Raw genomic sequence first — 18750 nt, forward strand, 5'->3', positions numbered from 1 at the left:
AAGAATTTTAGTAGCAAATCAACTTATGTTTTTTGAACACCTACCAGGTGCTATGTATATTGTGAGAAAGCTCTATGAGAATAATAGAAAGTAACATAAGATGTAACTTTTATCCTCAAGGTGAGCAGAGCTCAGGTACAAATGATACATTATACCCTGGTACAAATGTATCATGAAGTGATAACGCAGAAAGAAAGGTTGCTTATGGATCACAGTGTTTAGGATGGCTTCTTGGGAGAAATGGGATTTGAACTGGAAGTAAGAGTTAAGTGACTAGAGACTGGTGAGGTTTGTGATAAGGAGCAGGGTGATGGGGAACAGTGACATATTAAGTACTTCTTTTTAAAAAAAATATATTTTATTGATTTTTTACAGAGAAGAAGGGAGAGGGATAGAGAGTTAGAAACATCAATGAGAGAGAAACATTGATCAGCTGCCTCCTGTACACCCCCTACTGGGGATGTGCCCGCAACCAAGGTACATGCCCTTGACCGGAATCGAACCTGGGACCCTTGAGTCCGCAGGCTGACGCTCTATCCACTGAGCCAAACTGATTAGGGCTAAGTACTTCTTTTTAAAAAAAATATTTTTATTGGTTTCAGAGAGGAAGGGAGAGAGAGAGAGTAACATCAATGATGAGAGAGAATCATTGATCGGCTGCCTCCTGCATGCCCCACACTGGGGATAGAGCCTGCAACCCAGGCATGTGCCATGCCTTGCCCAATCGAACCCGTGACCTCCTGGTTCATAGGTTGATGCTCAGTCACTGAGCCATGCCTTCCTTTCTTCTTCATACCATGAAGTTGAATAAAGTTTCAAAAATTGATTTTGCTTTTGGCATGATCAAAATACGTATCTAAAGCATTAAGAAATAGGGTTTTCCTTACAGGAATTATCTCTTTGCATGTTATTTGGTACAGTAATCCTATTCTACTAGATAGCAGTTCACCACAGGACAAAAACTCTATTTTCATGATGCTTAACAATTGCAAACAAATGTAACTTCATTTAGTATTGACAGGTAAAGGGGATGTGATGTAATAAATACTAATTCTTGAAATCTACCTCATTTCTTCTAAGGTGAAGTAGACGACTTGGGTTGCCATTGGGCCCTGTGTATAATTTCTACACTTTCCAGTGTCTTCTAAATAGTGTTCCCTTGAAGGTGAATCAAGATTGTTGATGTATCCAGAGTTGCTAGATGCCTCTCTATGGGACCTGTCTGATACTGAAAACAGACTGAAAGCAAATAAAGAAATACAGCGCAGGGAGCAGTTAAATCAACAGTGTAAATGGTCTCAGCACCTCATTGACTTTCACTGGTCATTGAGTCAGGTCCACGCTGTTTGTTGAGGGTCAGTTCAGTAACTTGTTCTTCCTTTTCTCATCTGCTTGGTATATCTCTCTATTGGAGTCACTGTTGCTGCTTTGTGAGATGTTACTTTGTGGTGTGTGTGTGTGTGTGTGTGTGTGTGTGTGTGTGTGTAGGCACCCACCTACCCATGTCTATTTTCTTGAGATCTTAGAATGGTTCTTAAAACTGGCTAATCACAGACACTGATGTTTACTGAGTGTCTCACCACTGGTCTGGCTCTATGCCAGATGCTTTCACATTTTATCCTCACAGATCTCACAAGAGGTATTACTTTTTTCCATTTTACAGATGACCTACATGAGTCTTATAGATGTTTCCAAAGCCACGCAGTAAACCTTAGAGCCAAGTGTTAGGCGTAGAAAATTATTTTAATGATTTCTCAATGAATGAAGTCTTCAAATGAATAAAACTGGCTTGTCATTACAATTACTTGAGGTCTTTTACAAATACAGACGCTTGGGACTCATCCCAAGCCATTTAGATAAGAACCTCTGTGTCCTGAGGCCTAGGCACCAGTATATTTTTTAAAAGCTCCCTTGGTGCTCTTAAAGTTCAGTGAGTTTTGAGCTCCACCGACCTCTCAGGAGAGGACGAATGCCTTGATTTGTATGCATGCATTTCTGTCAGATGCTTTAAATGAAACCATTAACCGAAATGCATTTCTAGAGTTTGGGTCATTGAGTTTAAAATCAAATGAAACACATTTCTGGGTGAGAGAACAGTAAGGACATGAAGAGAGCTAGGGTGAAGTACACAGATGTAGCTATTGACTGATGCAGCACAGATACTGACCCAAAGAAAGCGAGTGCCCACATCGCAGCTGCAGAAACACATTGAAGAAGTATCAGTGACACAATGCCCTTACACTGCCATTCAACTCCCTGTCCCTTGATCAAGAGGAGAATCTTATCTGGCCAACAGGCTAATCACATTGGACTAACCCAGTGGCTGGCAAACTGCAACTCGCGAGCCACATGCGCACCACGTGCGGGCATGCACGTACAGTGCGATTGAAACTTCGTGGCCCATGCGCAGAAGTCGGTATTTTGTGGAAGAGCCACACTCAAGGGGCCAAAGAGCCACATGTGGCTCGCGAGCCGCAGTTTGCCGACCACTGGTCACTAACCTGCTACATGTGGGTGCTGAGGGGTTCATATTTCTCTGTGGAACAGAGGAAGAATAGAAATAGAAATCACATGTGAAAATTTTTTCTATCTATAAAGGGCCATGTAATGGTAAGGATCCATCTTCTTCCCCAAAGCAGTGCAGTGACTCTGGTTGAGCTCTTTTTTAGACCAATGTAAGTGGTAAAGTTGCGGAGAGTATAGAATTGGGACTTAGATATCAGATTTAAGTCGCATGACCTTGGGAAAGTCCCTTGACTTATCTGAACCTCCTTTTCTCTAAAATATGGACAATTATGACTAGCTGGTTGGACTCAGTGAATAGAGCATCAGCCTGCAGATTGAAGGGTCTTGGGTTCAATTCCGGTCAAGGGCACATGCCCAGGCTGCAGGCTCAATCCCCAATAAGGGGCGTGCAGAAGGCAGCCAATCAATGATTCTCTCTCATCATTGATGCTTCTATCTCTCCCTCTCCCTTCCTCTCTGAAATCAATAAAAATATATAAAAAATAAAATGTGGACAATTAGAAGGCTGGTGTGAGAATTACAGCTAATTTGCTTATAAATGCACTTAATGAGTATTTATTGAATAACTACCATGGGTCAGGTACTGTTCTATGTACTAAGGATAAAGCAAAAAACAAAACAAAGTCTCCAGCTTTTGTGGAATTTACAGGGGTGTAGTGGAGCAAAGACTATGGACAAGTGCCCGGCTGGCATGGCTCAGTGGTTGAGCATTGACCTATGAACCAGGAGGTCACATTCAATTCCTAGTCAGGACACATGCTTGGGTTGCAGGCTTGATCCCCAGTGTGGGACATGCAGGAGGCAGCCAATCAATGATTCTCTCTCATCATTGATGTTTCTCTCTCTCTTTCCCCCTCTCCCTTACTTTCTGAAATCAACAATAATAATAATAGACTATGGACAGGTAAACAAGCAAAGACATGGCATGCCAGGTGGTTAATAAGGGCTTTGGAGAAAAAGGAAGCAAGTAAATAGGATATGAATTCCTGAGGAAATATGGAGCTGTTGAGAATTGATATCAGGAAAGCCTCATTGGTTAGGAATATCTGAGAAGAGTCCTGAATGAATTTGGGCAACTGAGTCAGGTAGATGTCCGTGGCAAATTTACTGCAGGCAGAAGACATAGCAAGTGAGAAAGCTCTCAGGTGCAATCATGCGTGGAATGCTCAAGAAATTTAAGGAAGCCACATGGCTGGAATAGAGCGAGAGAGAGGGAGACTGGTAGATGAAGTTAGAGTTAGTAAGGAGACCAAGATATGCAAATAGCCCTTCTCAAGCTTTTTGTTTAAATATGTTTTTATTGATTTCAGAGAGGAAGGGAGAGGGAGAGAGAGAGATAGAAACATCAATGAGGAGAGAGAATCATTGATAGGCTGCCTCCTGCACATCCCCCCCTGGGGATCCAGCCTGCAACCTGGGTATGTGCCCTTGACCGGAATCGAACCTGGGACCCTTCAGTCCATAGGCCGATGCTCTATCCACTGAGCCAAACCAGTCAGGCCTCTTTTCAAGCTTTAATGTGCCTGTGAATGCCCTGGAGATGTTACTGAAATGTGGATTCGGATTCAGTGGGTCTGAAGTGGGGTCTGGGGTTCTGCATTTCTAACCTCTTCCAGGTCTGCAGACCACACTCTAAGTAGAAGTCTACAGGGCCATGTAAGCTATTGTCAATAAAGATGTTAGCGTTCACCCTGAGTAAAATGGGAAGCCACGGGGAGGTTTGAGCAGAATGGCATTTTGAAGTTATTGATCAGTCTGGCTGCTGAGGTGTGGTCAAGAGCTCTGGCTAGCCCCAGCCAGTTTGGCTCAATGCAGGAATAGAGCATTGTCTTGTGGACTGAAGAGTCCCGGGTTTGATTCTGGTCAAGGGCACATGCCCGGTTGTATGCTCGATCCCCAGTAGGGGGTGTGCAGGAAGCAGCCGATCAATGATTCTCTCATATCATTGATGTTTCTATCTCTCTCTCTCCCTCCCTCTCTGAAATCAATAAAAAAATTATATATATATATATAAAGAGCTCCGGCTGGTTTTGTAAACAGAATATCTTGGTTTCAGTCCCAGTCCCACTACTCACTCAATTGTGTGTCTTTGGAAAGTTGCTTAAACTCCCTTTTTTTCCCAACTTTTTATTCTGAAAAATGTTAAACCTAGAGAAAAGGTGAAAGAAAAGTACAGTAAGCACACTTAGATTCTTCACCTGGATTGACCGTTAGTGTTTTGCTATATTTGCATTATCTCATACTCTAAGTACATATTATCTCTGTTGTTATTAATTATTGCTGTTTAAGAGTGAGTTTTTGACATAATGACCCTTCATCTCTATTTCATCATGTACCTTCTAACAATAAGAATATAACAGTACTTGCAGAGTTGTTTTGAAGATTAAATGAGAAAAGCTGTGTAAAAGGCTTTACACAATCCCTGGCACATAATATGTGCTCAATAAATTAATTTTGTTTTAACTATTTCCAAGGCAGTATAAATTGTAAAAGCATGGCTGGATGTGTCAGGGCACAAACATGAGAATTATAGTAGATGAATTAGAAGATGTGAATGATAATGTTCTCTGAAGGAAAGCAAAAGGTTAATAGATTTTTCTAATAGGTCCATAAATACTTGCTTTATCTCTTGATGCATAGGTAGACGAGAAGCCATCACATGTGGCATTTTAGCATAAACAGCTACCAATCTTGTGCTTAAGTCCTTATGAAAATAACATAGAAAATAAGTCATATTCTCAAGTAAATGAATTCTTAGTTTTGATGATTGAGAAGTAATTTTACATAAGACTATAAATCCTAAAATATTTCATTTAAAATTGTTTGCAAAAATTTCTTTAAGAAGGCAGCTTCATGTGGGGAGAGATTGGTCCCATTTTAGACCCAGCCATAGAACCAAGTAGCATGAGAACATAATACTAGAGTCTTATAGTAAAGAGGAGTTTGCATTGCTTCACTATTTCTAATTTTCTTGACCTTGATCTTTGCTTGGAGGGTTGGTCTTCATGTGTGGACCATTTTCTTAAAATTACCTTTAATTCTTCTTTATTATACAAATAATAGATGTTCCTTGGAGACACATTAGAACATACAAATAGGCAAAAATAAAAGAATTATCTTCATTCCATTACCAAAAATTAGCCATAATTAGCATTTAGCTAATATGTTATATTTTTGTATAATATGCATTTATATGTGTATACATTATTTACATGTAACAGGTATGTGTGTGCTGCAATAGTGCATGTATCTGCCTGTTATTTTTATAACATATCAAAAACATCACTTCATGTCAATAAATATTTTATACCTTCATTTTCACAAATACAAAATAGTTATGTGGTTATATATAAATTTATGTAACCAATGTTGCTAAGCATTTTTTTTAATATTTCTCTATTAAACACAACAGCTCTTTATAGTTTAATTAAATACAACTCCCTTTTGTCTCTCCCATTAGATATAGAGCTACTTGACGTCCTGAAACATATCTTGTTTAAGTATCCCTAACACCCAGTAGTATGCCTGGACCCACTTGGCACTCAGTAAATATTTCTTAAAGGGCACGCGTAGCCAATAAATACCTCAAGCTCATTGTTATCTTTAGGATTTTGTGTTTGTGCTTGGATACTTGGTAAGACAGAATCTAAAAATAATTCTAGCAAAAAAAGCTAGAAACTGCCTCTTCAAGGTGAACAAGGACACATCCTAGGAACTGAGATTAAGATTCTCTGATCTTTCTTAACCCCTTAAGTGACATTTTATTTTATTTTTTATTTATTTATTTTTAAATACATTTTATTGATTTTTTACAGAGAGGAAGGGAGAGGGATAGAGAGTCAGAAACATGGATGAGAGAGAAACATCGATCAGCTGCCTCCAGCACACCCCCTACTGGGGATGTGCCCGCAACCCAGGTCATGCCCTTGACCGGAATCGAACCCGGAACCCCTCAGTTCGCAGGCTGATGCTCTATCAACTGAGCCAAACTGGCCAGGGCTATTTTATTTTATTTTTAATATATTTTTATTGATTTCAGAGAGGAAGGGAGAGGGAGAGAGAGATAGAAACATCAATGATAGAGAATCATTGATTGGCTGCCTCCTGCACATGCCCTACTGGGAATCCAGCCCACAACCTAGGTATGTGCCCTTGACCAGAATAGAACCCGGGACCCTTTAGTCCACAGGCCAATGCTCTATCCATTGAGCCAAACCAGCTAGGGCACCTATAGTTTTTTTAAATGAACTAATGAAAGTTGCATCTCATGATGTTCCTTGGTACATTGGAGGGAAGGGGAGTGTATTTGCATGAGGGAAAGGAGTTTCGTGGGAATAAAGGCATTGACACCTGCCCATATTTTGTAGAAACTGAAAGGTACTAGACTTTTTTTTTTAATTCTCACTGGAGGATATGTTTTCATTGATTTTTAGAGTGAGAAGAAGAGGGACAAGGAGAGAGAGAGAGAGAGAGAGAGAGAGATCCATAGGCTGCTTCCAGTACACACCCTGACCAGGGATCAAACCCTCAACCTAGGTATGTGTCCTGACCAGGAATCGAACCCACAACCTTTTGGCGCATGGAACGATGCTCCAACCAACTGAGCAACCCAACCAGGGCTGAAGGTACTAGAGTCTTTTCATTGATTAGATGGTGATGACTTGGGTCTATTGGATGAAAAAGTTCCAAAGAGAAGCTCACTCAAGAAAAGAGAGAGGTGCATTCCTTTCCCACTAGGGTATACGAGGTGTTGGGGGATGCCTGGTTCTCACAAAACTCATAATTGAAGCTCTGTGGCCCTCTAAACCCAGCTGCTTTGACCCAACAATTCTGCTTTGGGGACAAAAGGAAAGCATGCAAGTAGACATTTTTTTTTTCCTTTTTAAAAATTTTTATTGATTTCAGAGAGGAAGGGAGAGGGAGAGATAGAAACATCAATGATGAGAGAGAGTCATTGACCGGCTGCCTCCTACACGCCCCCTACTGGGGATGGAGCCCACAACCCAGGCATGTGCCCTTGGCAGGAATCGAAGCCAGGACCCTTCAATTCACAGGCCAACACTCTATCCACTGAGCCAAACGAGCTAGGGCAGTGGACACTTTTTAAAAAGGCCATATCCTTGAGAGTTCCAGGGATGTGGTACTCTTGAGTCCTGTGCAAACATCTAAACTATTATGGCTCTCATTGTAGTAGTGAAGAAAGATAGCCAACTCTCTGGGACAAATTTTCACAGTGACATCATATAATAGTGATGAGGGCATAGAAGCTTGAAACTGGGGGCTTCTGGGCTGAGAAAATTTTGGCTTTCTTTTAGCCTCATTTGGACTGAGTCAGTCAGTGACCACAGTAATTGTATAAATGAGGGGGTTGGTGCTGGTTTTAAATGGGAGACACCAGAATTCCTGCTGATATGGGCCAGTGGAGTAGTGGATAATCTCTCTCTCTCTATATATATATATATGAAGAGCTAGGGGCCGTCACATCTGAAACAACCGAATGGCCAACCGAACAAGCTGAGTGGGGTGACAGGGCAGGCAGGGGGTTTAGTGAAGGATGACCAAACGACTGAGCAGCAGGCTGCGTGGGGTGACCAGGCCGGCAGGGAGGTTAGTGAGGGATGACCAAACGACTGAACAGCAGGCTGCGTGGGACGACCAGGCCGGCAGGGCGGGTAGTGAGGGGCGACCAGGCCGGCAGAGGGGGGAAGTTGGGGGCGACCAGGCCTGCGGGGGGGCAGTAAAGGGTGATCAGGCTGGCAGGGGGGCAGTTAGGGGTGATCAGGCAGGCAAGCAGGTGAGCAGTTAGGAGCCAGAGGTCCTGGATTGTGAGAGGGATGTTCGACTGCCAGTTTAGGCCCAATCCCCAGGACATCCCTTAAGGGGTCCCGGATTGGAGAGGGTACAGGCTGGGCTGAGGGGACCCCCACCCCTGCACAAATTTCACGCACCAGGCCTCTAGTTGGAGAATAAAAGAAACATGAAACATATTCAAAGCTGGCAAAGCATTTGCATGAGAAACAAATACCCTCTTATTGTTTTACCCTTTACCTATCCAAGTGATAACTTGTCTCCAAGTATATCTATCAGCTATGAATATGTAATAAAACTCAGTGGTAAACATTTTTTCCTGCATGTCTGCAAGTTGCCTGATCTAGGCTGAGCTCGGTTCTATTTCAAACTGCAAGTCCAGATGATTTGGCTCCTCATAGAAAGTTGTGCTCAGGCCCTAGCTGGTTTGGCTCAGTGGATGGAGCATTGGCCTGGGACTGAAGGGTCCCAGGTTCGATTCCAGTCAAGGGCACATGCCCAGGTTGCAGGCTCGATCCCCAGTAGGGGGTGTGCAGGAGGCAACCAATCAGTGATTCTCTTTCATCATTGATGTTTCTATCTCTTTCTCCCTCTCCTTTACTCTCTGAAATCAATAAAAATATATTTTTAAAAAAGAAAGTTGTGCTCAGGTCTGCTCCACCTCTGTTCATTTTGGCACAGGCTGAGGAAGCATCAGGTACTTGGGGGACTCTCTTCTTTCTGGGATGTCAGAAGCACAGGAAGACTTGCCCTACCACGGGAGCACATTTCAAGCCTTTGCTCACAAGTCTTCTGTTGGGCAAAGCAAGACACAAGTTCATTCTCAAAGTTAAATGCAGTCTTTGATGGAGTAACTGTAATGTCACATGGTCAAAGCCTGTAGATAGGGTTGGGGTGAAGAATGTAGCCATTAAGTCCATTGATCACTCAGAGATATTAACTTCCTCTTTGAGCTTCTTGTTGTCTATTTCCATTCTCACTTGAAATTTCCCTCTTCAGAACTCATTTAGGAGTCGGATTTAGTAGAATTTGTTCTTGTGTTGTTTAGGTTTCTTTTTTTTTTAAATTCACCCATTTTATTTTTTTAATTTATCTTTATTGTTGAATGTATTACAGATGTCCCCTTTGTTTTCTTTTCCCATTGACCCCCCTACACCCCCCACCTGCCCCTCCCAGGCCTTCACTAAACTATTGTCTGTGTCCATAGGCTATGCATATGTGCATATAAGTCCCCTGGTTAATCACCCCACCTTCCCTCTGAAATTTGTCAGCCTGCTCCATGCTTCTATGTCTCTGGACCTATTCTGTTCATCAGTTAATTTTGTTCATTGGATTCCACATATGAGTGCGATCATGTGATACTTGTCTTTCTCTGACTGGCTTATTTCACTTAGTATAATACTCTCTAGGTCAGCCGTGGGCAAACTATGGCCCGCGGGCCGGATCTGGCCCGTTTGAAATGAATAAAACTAAAAAAAAAAAAAGACCGTACCCTTTTATGTAATGATGTTTACTTTGAATTTATATTAGTTCACACAAACACTCCATCCATGCTTTTGTTCCGGCCCTCTGGTCCAGTTTAAGAACCCATTGTGGCCCTCGAGTCAAAAAGTTTGCCCACCCCTGCTCTAGGTCCATCCTATTGCAAATGGTAAGAGTTCTTTCTTTTTAATAGCTGCATAGTATTCCATTGTGTAAGTCAGTGGTTCTCAACCCTGGCTGCACATTAGAATCACCTGGGAATCTTTTTAAAATCCTGATTTCTGGGCCTCATCCTCCGGAAATTCTGTTTCTTTGCTACTAATGTTTGGCCCCACCCCATAACAAAGAAACAGAATTTCCGGAGGATGAGGCCCGGAAATCAGGATTTTAAAAAGATTCCCAGGTGATTCTAATGTGCAGCCACGGTTGAGAACCACTGGTGTAAGCGCACCACAGATTTTTAATCCACTCATCTGCTGATGGGCACCTGGCTGTTTCCAGATCTTGGCTATTGTCAATTGTGCTGCATATATTCTTTCTGATTGCTGTTTCTGGTTTCTTAGGATATAATCCTCAAAGTGGGGTCATGATCTTTTCTCTTTAGCTAAATTGTAAGCAACTCAATATAGAGAGCATATCCAATGCTTTTTCATATTTCCTGCATGTCCTACAACAGTGGTGTGCACATATGCATATATTAGATACCAACAAAAACCTAAGTAATATATTTGTAAAAGTCACATAAGAAATGTTTCCTGGAGAAATAGAAATCTTATACTTGCTAAGGTCTTAATATAAAATTCTCATAAAAGGTAGGCTTTAAGCATACAACACCTTCTTAAAGAATTTGGCACAGACTGACTAGACCTTTTTCAAATAAATACAAATTGGAAAGCAGAAGGAGTTGTATGTTTCTGGGCTGCCTACCGCTGTAATATTAACTATTTCTGGTATAATGGCAGGCTGTCTCCTCTATAATCAAAGGAAAAAGTGCAGATTGTCAATTCTTCCAACTATTCAAATGTCTCTCAAAATAAAATTGGTGGTAAGTAACAGGCATTTTGCTTGTACTGGTTATTTTGACCTGATGGATTTGCAAATGTCTTATGAGCACAGAAAATAAAAACTGCAGCTTCTTTTTAAGTACAAATCTTGTGTGAAGCAAATGAAGTCACATTTTTTATTTATTCATCTATTTATTCATCTATTAGAAAACCACTTTGCAGTGAATGTGAGGGACAATACTTATTAGGCTAACAGCAGAATCAGAAATGGGGCATGTAGACAAATTTGCCTCTAGGATAGAATGTGGAATTACCGAAGGCTAAGAATCTGTAATGATCAATGGGGCCAAGAGCTAAAAATAGATAAGTAGCATTGAGAAAAAAAGGGAAAAGAAAAAGAAAACACTAAGAAGCCACTAACAGTGTTTAGGATGGCTATTTTGTCTCGGTTCCCTGTTGAAAATACCTAGGATCTTATTAAGAAGATAGTGAGAAATTCCTCCAAATAAATCATTTTTATTTATGCACAATGTCTAACCTCCTGCCACTATCTTCCTTTTCCATTTTAACAGGCTCAATCTCTCTCTCTCTTTCTCTCTCTCTTACACCTTTGACTTAATAATGTAACATATTGTCAATTTATGAGTATAACTAATTCAGTAAAATGTGTTAATGTGATAGTAAAAAATGAAGGTGGTTGTAATATGTAAAGCTGATTCTTAAGTATAATGCTTCCACTATCCGAATGGAAAATGTGTAAGTATTAGTATTGAAACATCCTCATATAATGCAATATACTTTTTTTTGACAGAAATGCAGATTTTTTAAAATCTGTATTTTTATTGATCTTAGAGAGGAAGGGAGAAGGAGAGAGAGATAGAAACATCAATGATGAGAGAGAATCATTGATTGGCTGCCTCCTGCACGCCCCCTATTGGAGAGTGAGCCTGCAACCCAGGCATGTGCCCTGACTGGAAATTAAATAAGTGACCACCTGGTTCATAGGTTGATACTAAACCACTGAGCCATGCTGGCCAGTTGCAGATATTTTGATGAAAGTTTTATTCCTAATTTCCTCTCAATTTTCAGTGGAATATTAGGAAAGATGTTTACTCTTTTTTAAAATTTATTTTTAATAACTTTTTTCTTTATTGATTAAGGTATTACATATGTGTCCTTATCCCTCCATTGCTCCCCCACCCCCCACTCATGCCCTCCCTGTTGTCTGTGTCCATTGGTTAGGCTTATATGCATGCATACAAGTCCTTTGGTTGATCTCTCCCCCTTACCCCCACCCTCCCCTACCTTCCCTCTGAGGTTTGATGGTTTGATCGATGCTTCTCTGTCTCTGGATCTGTTTTTGTCCATCAGTTTATGTTGTTCATCATATTCCACAAATGAGTGAGATCATGTGATATTTGTCTTTCTCTGACTGGCTTATTTCGCTTAGCATATAGCCTAAGTGCCCATCAGCAGCTGAATGGATTAAAAAACTGTGGTACATCTACACAATGGAATACTGCCCTGTGGTAAAAAAAACCCAAGGAATTCTTACCATTTGCAACAGCATGGATGTTTACTCTTTATGAAGGTATCTATTCAGCGTGAAACAGGAAGACCATGGCATAAGACCAGGCAGTTTTATTTGCCTATGGACTTCTTCATGATTTATCCTTCCTTATCCCCAAGTTCCAAAGGAATCCCAGAATTCATGTTCTGCATTCTAGAAAAATAGATAAAAATTGCAAGAAGGCTGCCCTAGCCAGTTTTGCTCAGTGGATAGAGTGTCAGCCTGCGGACTGAAGGGTCCCGGGCTTGATTCAGGTCAAGGGCACGTACCTTGGTTGCAGGCTCCTCCCCAGCCTGGGACCTGGTCTGGGCTCGTGCAGGTGGCAACTAATCAATGTTTCTCTCACATCAATATTTCTTTCTGTCTTTCCCTCTCTCTCCCACTCTCTCTAAAAATCAATGGAAAAATATCCCTGGGTGAGAAATAAAAAAATTTTAAAAAAATTATAAAAAGGCAATCCTTTATTTTTAGACCTCTAGTACTCATGAAATTATTGTTGGTCCCAACCTATAACTCACAGCCTATTTTGAAAGTACATAAGAGATAGTAAAATATGCTATTTTTTTGTATTAATTTACCCTGTCCTCTCATTTATCTGTTATAATTTTGGAATTCCTTTCATATCCCTACTGTATCTAAGTTTAAACAATTTCAATCTAACTTCTGATCTTTGGGAACTTGGTTGAAGACTAGGACCTATATGGGCACACGGTGTTAGTCTGCTAGGGCTGCCATATCAAAGTATCACAGACTGGGTGGCTAAAATAACAGAAACGTACTTTCTCACAGTTTCAGAGGCTAAAAGTCAGAGATCAAGGCATTGACAGGGTTGATTTCTTCTGAGGCTTCGCTCCTTGGTTTGTAGATAGCCATCTTCTCACTGTGTCTTCACTTGGTGTTCCTCTATGCTTGTCTGTGTCCTAATTTTGTCTTATGAGCATACCAGTCATATGAGCCATACGACCTCATTTTACCTGATCACCTCTTCAAAGGCTCTATCTTCACATAAAATTCTAAGGGATTGGAGATCAGGACTTTAACATATGAATTTTGGGGGAACACAGTTCACCCATAACACATACCTCTCACTCACATGGTACAAGCATATTTAGGCCAGTTTATCTGTAGAGAAAAAAATCTCTGTTTTAAGTCATATTTTTTCTGAATCACATCAATAGAACTATTTGTGGTTCGACATACGGTTGGTGAGCCAGAAGTGCCTCAAGGATTTTAAAAAAGTGTTTTAGATATTCCAACACATTCACTAGATAATCCAATCCTATTGGACAGACTGCCCACCCTGACCAAGTGTCATGGAATTATTTGGGGAAAAGATTACGAGTAGAAGAATCAAGAAAAACAAAAACAAAAACAAATTTTCTTCCTAAACTCTTCTAGGTTTTCATCTAAATCATTATATGTACCTATATTTTTTAAATTTTATTTTTAAAAGATGTATTATGACAGCGAGAATGGCATAGCATAACACCTTTATCATATAAAACCCTTCTAGGTGTAATGCTGCAAATATCTGAGATGTCACATTTCCTCCCTCCCTTTCTATCTTCTTGCTCCCTCTCCCCACCCTCATTTCCTTGACTCTATATTTCCCTAATTCACACATACAAGGAGGCAGGGTTAGCCTCAAGTAAACTGATTGCTAATGCAATTCATTTTCCATTCATCTCTCCGTGATCACTCTGAGTCATCTGATGAGGACAATGAAGTTAATGAGGACACAGAAATGGAGAGAAGCAGGGAAGGATGATGATAAGGAAACAAACACAGGACTGAGAAGCATGGGGAAGGGGGTGGGCCATGACCCCAGTCAGGGGCACACCAGGACCCAGAAGCGAGGCCAAGAATGAAGTCTTCGCCCTGTGACCCTCACTGTGTTAGGACGTGGCTGATCACATGACCCAATTGGATTTTCTGGCAAAAAAACAAACAAAACAAAACTCAGTTGAAGCAAAAAATGTTATTCTAAGGATAATATGTGTATAGGAATGATTATATGGCTTTGGTATGTTATTTCCTTGCTGTAAAAAAGAATACATTATTTATTTATAGAAGTAGCACAATTTCCATAGGTATGAGGAATAATTTACAAACAAAATATTAGCATCTACCAATGTAGAAAGCAGCAAGTTGTCATGGGGAGGATGCTTTTTTTAAAATTTTTTCCAGAAGAATGAAAAGTGCCAGCATGCTGTCACAGGGGATAACTGTGCAGTTGTTTGCAGGTCATGTTGTTCAGTAAACTGGCCCAATGCTATTAAGAATTATAGAAAGCACATTTGTTTTTATGCTTGATGACCAGAAGTAATTTCAATAGAATCCTGAATATTGTCTCCAGGCAAGCCAGGAACATATGGGAATTATTTTTACTTGTTAATAATTTTGTTGCTGATGGGAATTGCAAAGAGGATTTATTTTAATCATTTTAGGACTTATTAAAGGGGCTGCTCACAGCTGGGGGCCGAGAGGATTCGTTACTTCTGGTGAGCTCACTAGCAGTGAAAGTGGGATTTTGTCTGTCAGGAGACAACATACCCACTCCCACTGTCCCAATAGCATAGTGTAAAAGGAGTCTGGGACCCCTGCAAGATCGGAGATCACAGCCTGGTGACAGATCAATACGTACCAAAAACATCTCTCATTGTTCTGAATGTTTCTCAGCAAAGCAAAACTCACTAAAGCAGTTAAAGTGCTGGGTTTGGCTTGGGCAGTTATTAATTCTATGGTCCTGGGCAAATTACTTCACCTTTCTCTTTATCTGCAAAAATGGTGATAACAACAGCAACTCCCTATTTACAGTAGCACTTTGAAGGTCAAGTACGATGATGTGTGTCAGTTTTACAGCACCAGGCCTGACAGAGTGAATGCTCAATAAATCACAATAATTCTTCGTAATATCATTATTGCTATTGTTATGCTTAAAATCTATATCTACTTCATTATACATGTTAGAAAGAGGAGCCCAAAGTTACAGACTATTGAGAGGAGAATAAGCCTAGGCCTAGCATTTTGATGGTGTACATTGTAAAATAATGGGTTTGCAGTTTGGAAAACAGAATTTACAACATTTTCTGCGTAGAAAATTCATGATGTTCTAATACTCTCCAGTTCCTTGAATTATCTACTTATCAACTCAAGATATATTGCCATGCTTTGTTTTATTTTGCTTGTTCCTTTGCTACTCAAAAATATTATTCCTATCTAAAGGTTTGTGGTATTTTCTTCGGTTATTTATAAAACGTGAAGTTTATATGATCAGATTGAGTCTTTTTTTTTTAAATTTTAACCAGCCCAACCATTTCCTAAAATTAAACATCTGTAATCATTCCATTGAATAAGCAGGTGTATAATTATAAAGCAACTTGATTCTGTCTCTCAATACCTCCTTAATGTATTCTGTGGGGCTGGTTCTTTTGTTGGCCTTTGATGAAATTTGAGAAAAGTATCATGATTTTGATGGTAACTTTTAGGTAATAAACTTTTAGTCAATAACGAATTTGTCCTGTCAAAACATTACATTTCTTATGAAGGTAAAGCTTCCCTCTTCTAGTCAGCTCACTGCAGGCTGGTTGCCAGTGGATGGGGATTCTGTGTGGTTTCTTTTTCCTCTTGTAGGTTAATCCCTCTACCCCCAAAGCAATTGCAGATCACTCTAGAGATAAGGAAGGCAGAAGGGTCAAGGGGACAAGAATATTCTTGCTTACCTGCCATCATTTGGTGATCTAGCATCAATGCTTTCTAGGTCTGCTAGGGGTTTTTGGGAGTCTTTTGGAGGTACTTTATTTTTTGGAGTCTTTTGGAGGTACTTTATTTTTCTATAAATATATTTTTATTGATTTCAGAGAGGGAGGGAGAGGGAGAGAGAGATGGAAACATTAATAATGAGAGAGAATCATTGATTGGCTACCTCCTGCACCCCCCTCCCCCCACTGGGGATCTGTGCTGTGCTCAGCATGGCCAGAGGTGAATCTGAGGGGTGGTGGTGAAGGATTAAAGAAGACAGACAAGAGAATAAAGCTGGGGCTAGGTGGGGCACTGCTCTCGGATGGAGAGACAGTGGTGCAGCCTGCAAACCAAGTCTTTATTTTATAGCCAGATTCCACGAGGCAAAGTAAGGGTGTGGTCAAGATGTTTACAATGTTATCTCGGGTTTCAAATCTACTCAATTACACGCACCTGAACTCTATCAAGCTTTGTTTTGGCAGCACTTGCTGTACCTCCCACAGCCTACCTCACTTAGCCACCTGGGACCACAGGTTCGGACCATAAGGTCAAGCTTACAACCATAGCCTTTGGGTATAATTGTGCTGGGAGGGCTTTGCCCTCTAAGCTGGGACTTGCACGTGGCTTTGCCATAAGAGGATCTTGCCCTCTCATTAGTCCGAGGCTAGAACCTGTCCAAACGCTGTAGCCACTCTCCACAGGGATCAAGCCAGCAACCTGGGCATATGCCCTGACTGGAGAATTGAACCATGACCTCCTGGTTCATAGGTCCACGCTCAACCCCTGAGCCATGCCGGCCGGGCTTTTGGGGGCACCTTATGGGTTCATCTGAGACCCTGTGGCCCTTTGCTTCTCTTTCTCTCATTGTTGGGGATCTCTAGCACTTACTTTCAGTTCCTTTGATCAAGCAAATGCATCTCTGCCCTTGGCTGGCTATTAACTCCTTCGTCAGCACTTTCAGCTTCTTTCTATTTGTCCCTTCAGTGCATTCTTTTGGACAAGCTGAAGCTACACTAACTCTCTCATGTGTAAATTACATGTTTCTCCTAAATTATTCTAGGACTGCACATGATCACCCATGAAGCAATCTTTCTTTCACTCCTATTTGAAGCTTTGAAGAAGCACATAGCCCCATTCTGGACCCTTACATTTTTAGGGATGAGTCCAACTCTTGTCCAGTGTGTTTCTCAACCTGCAGGAGAAATATATGGAGCTTTTCAGGTGGTCTCATTATACTTCCTTCCCTAGGTTTGAGAAAAGCAATCACAGCAAATCAATTTGTTTTTCCAAATTTCTTCTATTATCCAACGACTTTTATTCTTTAATATCCTCAGTTGGGGTGTGGGGTTAAGAGTAGAATAACAGGTTATTTTGATTTGACTATAAACTAAGGGGTAACATTATATTATTCTGGAAAATACCATTATTATGTGAGTATATCACAAAACAAGAAGCTTTATTCTAAACTCACTTATAATTCTGCACTATGTCCCATTTCCCCCTATTTTCTTTACATGATCTCATAGAGAGAAATATATAGTATGTAATAAATATATAAACATAAATAAATAAATAAAATTGTGGTATAAAGCACATAACATAAATTTACAATCCTAACCATTTTTAAGTATTAAAATTCAGCAGTGTTAAGTGTATTCACATTGTTGTGAAACATGGACCACATTTTAAACATCCCATTGTATACTGAAAAAAATCCAGCCTTTTCTGTGATGAAGTTTTTTTCTTTTTGTTAATCCTCACCCCAGGGTATATTTTGCATTGATTTTTAGAGAGAGTGGAAGGGAGGAAGGAGGGAGAGAGAGAGAGAGAGAGAGAGAGAGAGAGAACATTGATGTAAGAGAGACACATCAATTGGTTGCCTCTCTCACATGCCCCAACCGGAGCCAGGGATTGAACCAGCAACCTAGGTATGTGCCCCTGACTGAGACTCGAACCTCAGACCCTTTGGTCCATGGGCCAATGCTCTAACCACTGAGAAAACAGGCCAGGGTTCTGTGATTAACTTTTTAATAAACATTTTGATTACTGATTGTTAAACATTTAATCGGGTGACTTCACATAAAGGGGAACTGGTACCAGTACAGACACGGCCAACAAGGATGTAGAATCTCATTTTAGTACCTATAACAGTACCCAGCCTCAGGGAGATTGTCATTGGAAGGAGAGGTAGGAACAGAAATAGCTCTTGAAGCTTCAGCTTCCTGAGTCTTCATTCCATAGCTATCCCATTAATAAAACTTGAGTGTTCCTAGTCTGCTGGCTTCCTTTGAACTGATATTATCTGCTTATTGTTTTCCTCTGCTTCATGTGTCCTTTTTTCAGACATCAGAATTTTGGTTTTCTCATAGTTTCTAGTTCATAATAATTTCTGTTTACTGCCTATGGCTCTGAAAAGTGTTCATAACTCCAGCTCATCCTCCCACAGTGAAATTCCTCTTTCTCTTGGTCGTGGTATTTCCTAATTTATATTTTCGAGAAAGGAAAATGGATTGTCTTTGCTTATCTTTTCATACTATGTTGCATAGTCCGCCAAAAGATTGGCTACTCTTGAGTCAAGATGTGGCCATATATGGCTGCCCTTTGAGTAGAGACGGGGGC

The sequence above is a fragment of the Myotis brandtii genome, unplaced genomic scaffold (genome assembly GCF_000412655.1).
Source record: "Myotis brandtii unplaced genomic scaffold, ASM41265v1 scaffold1337, whole genome shotgun sequence".
In the NCBI taxonomy this organism is placed as follows: domain Eukaryota; kingdom Metazoa; phylum Chordata; class Mammalia; order Chiroptera; family Vespertilionidae; genus Myotis; species Myotis brandtii.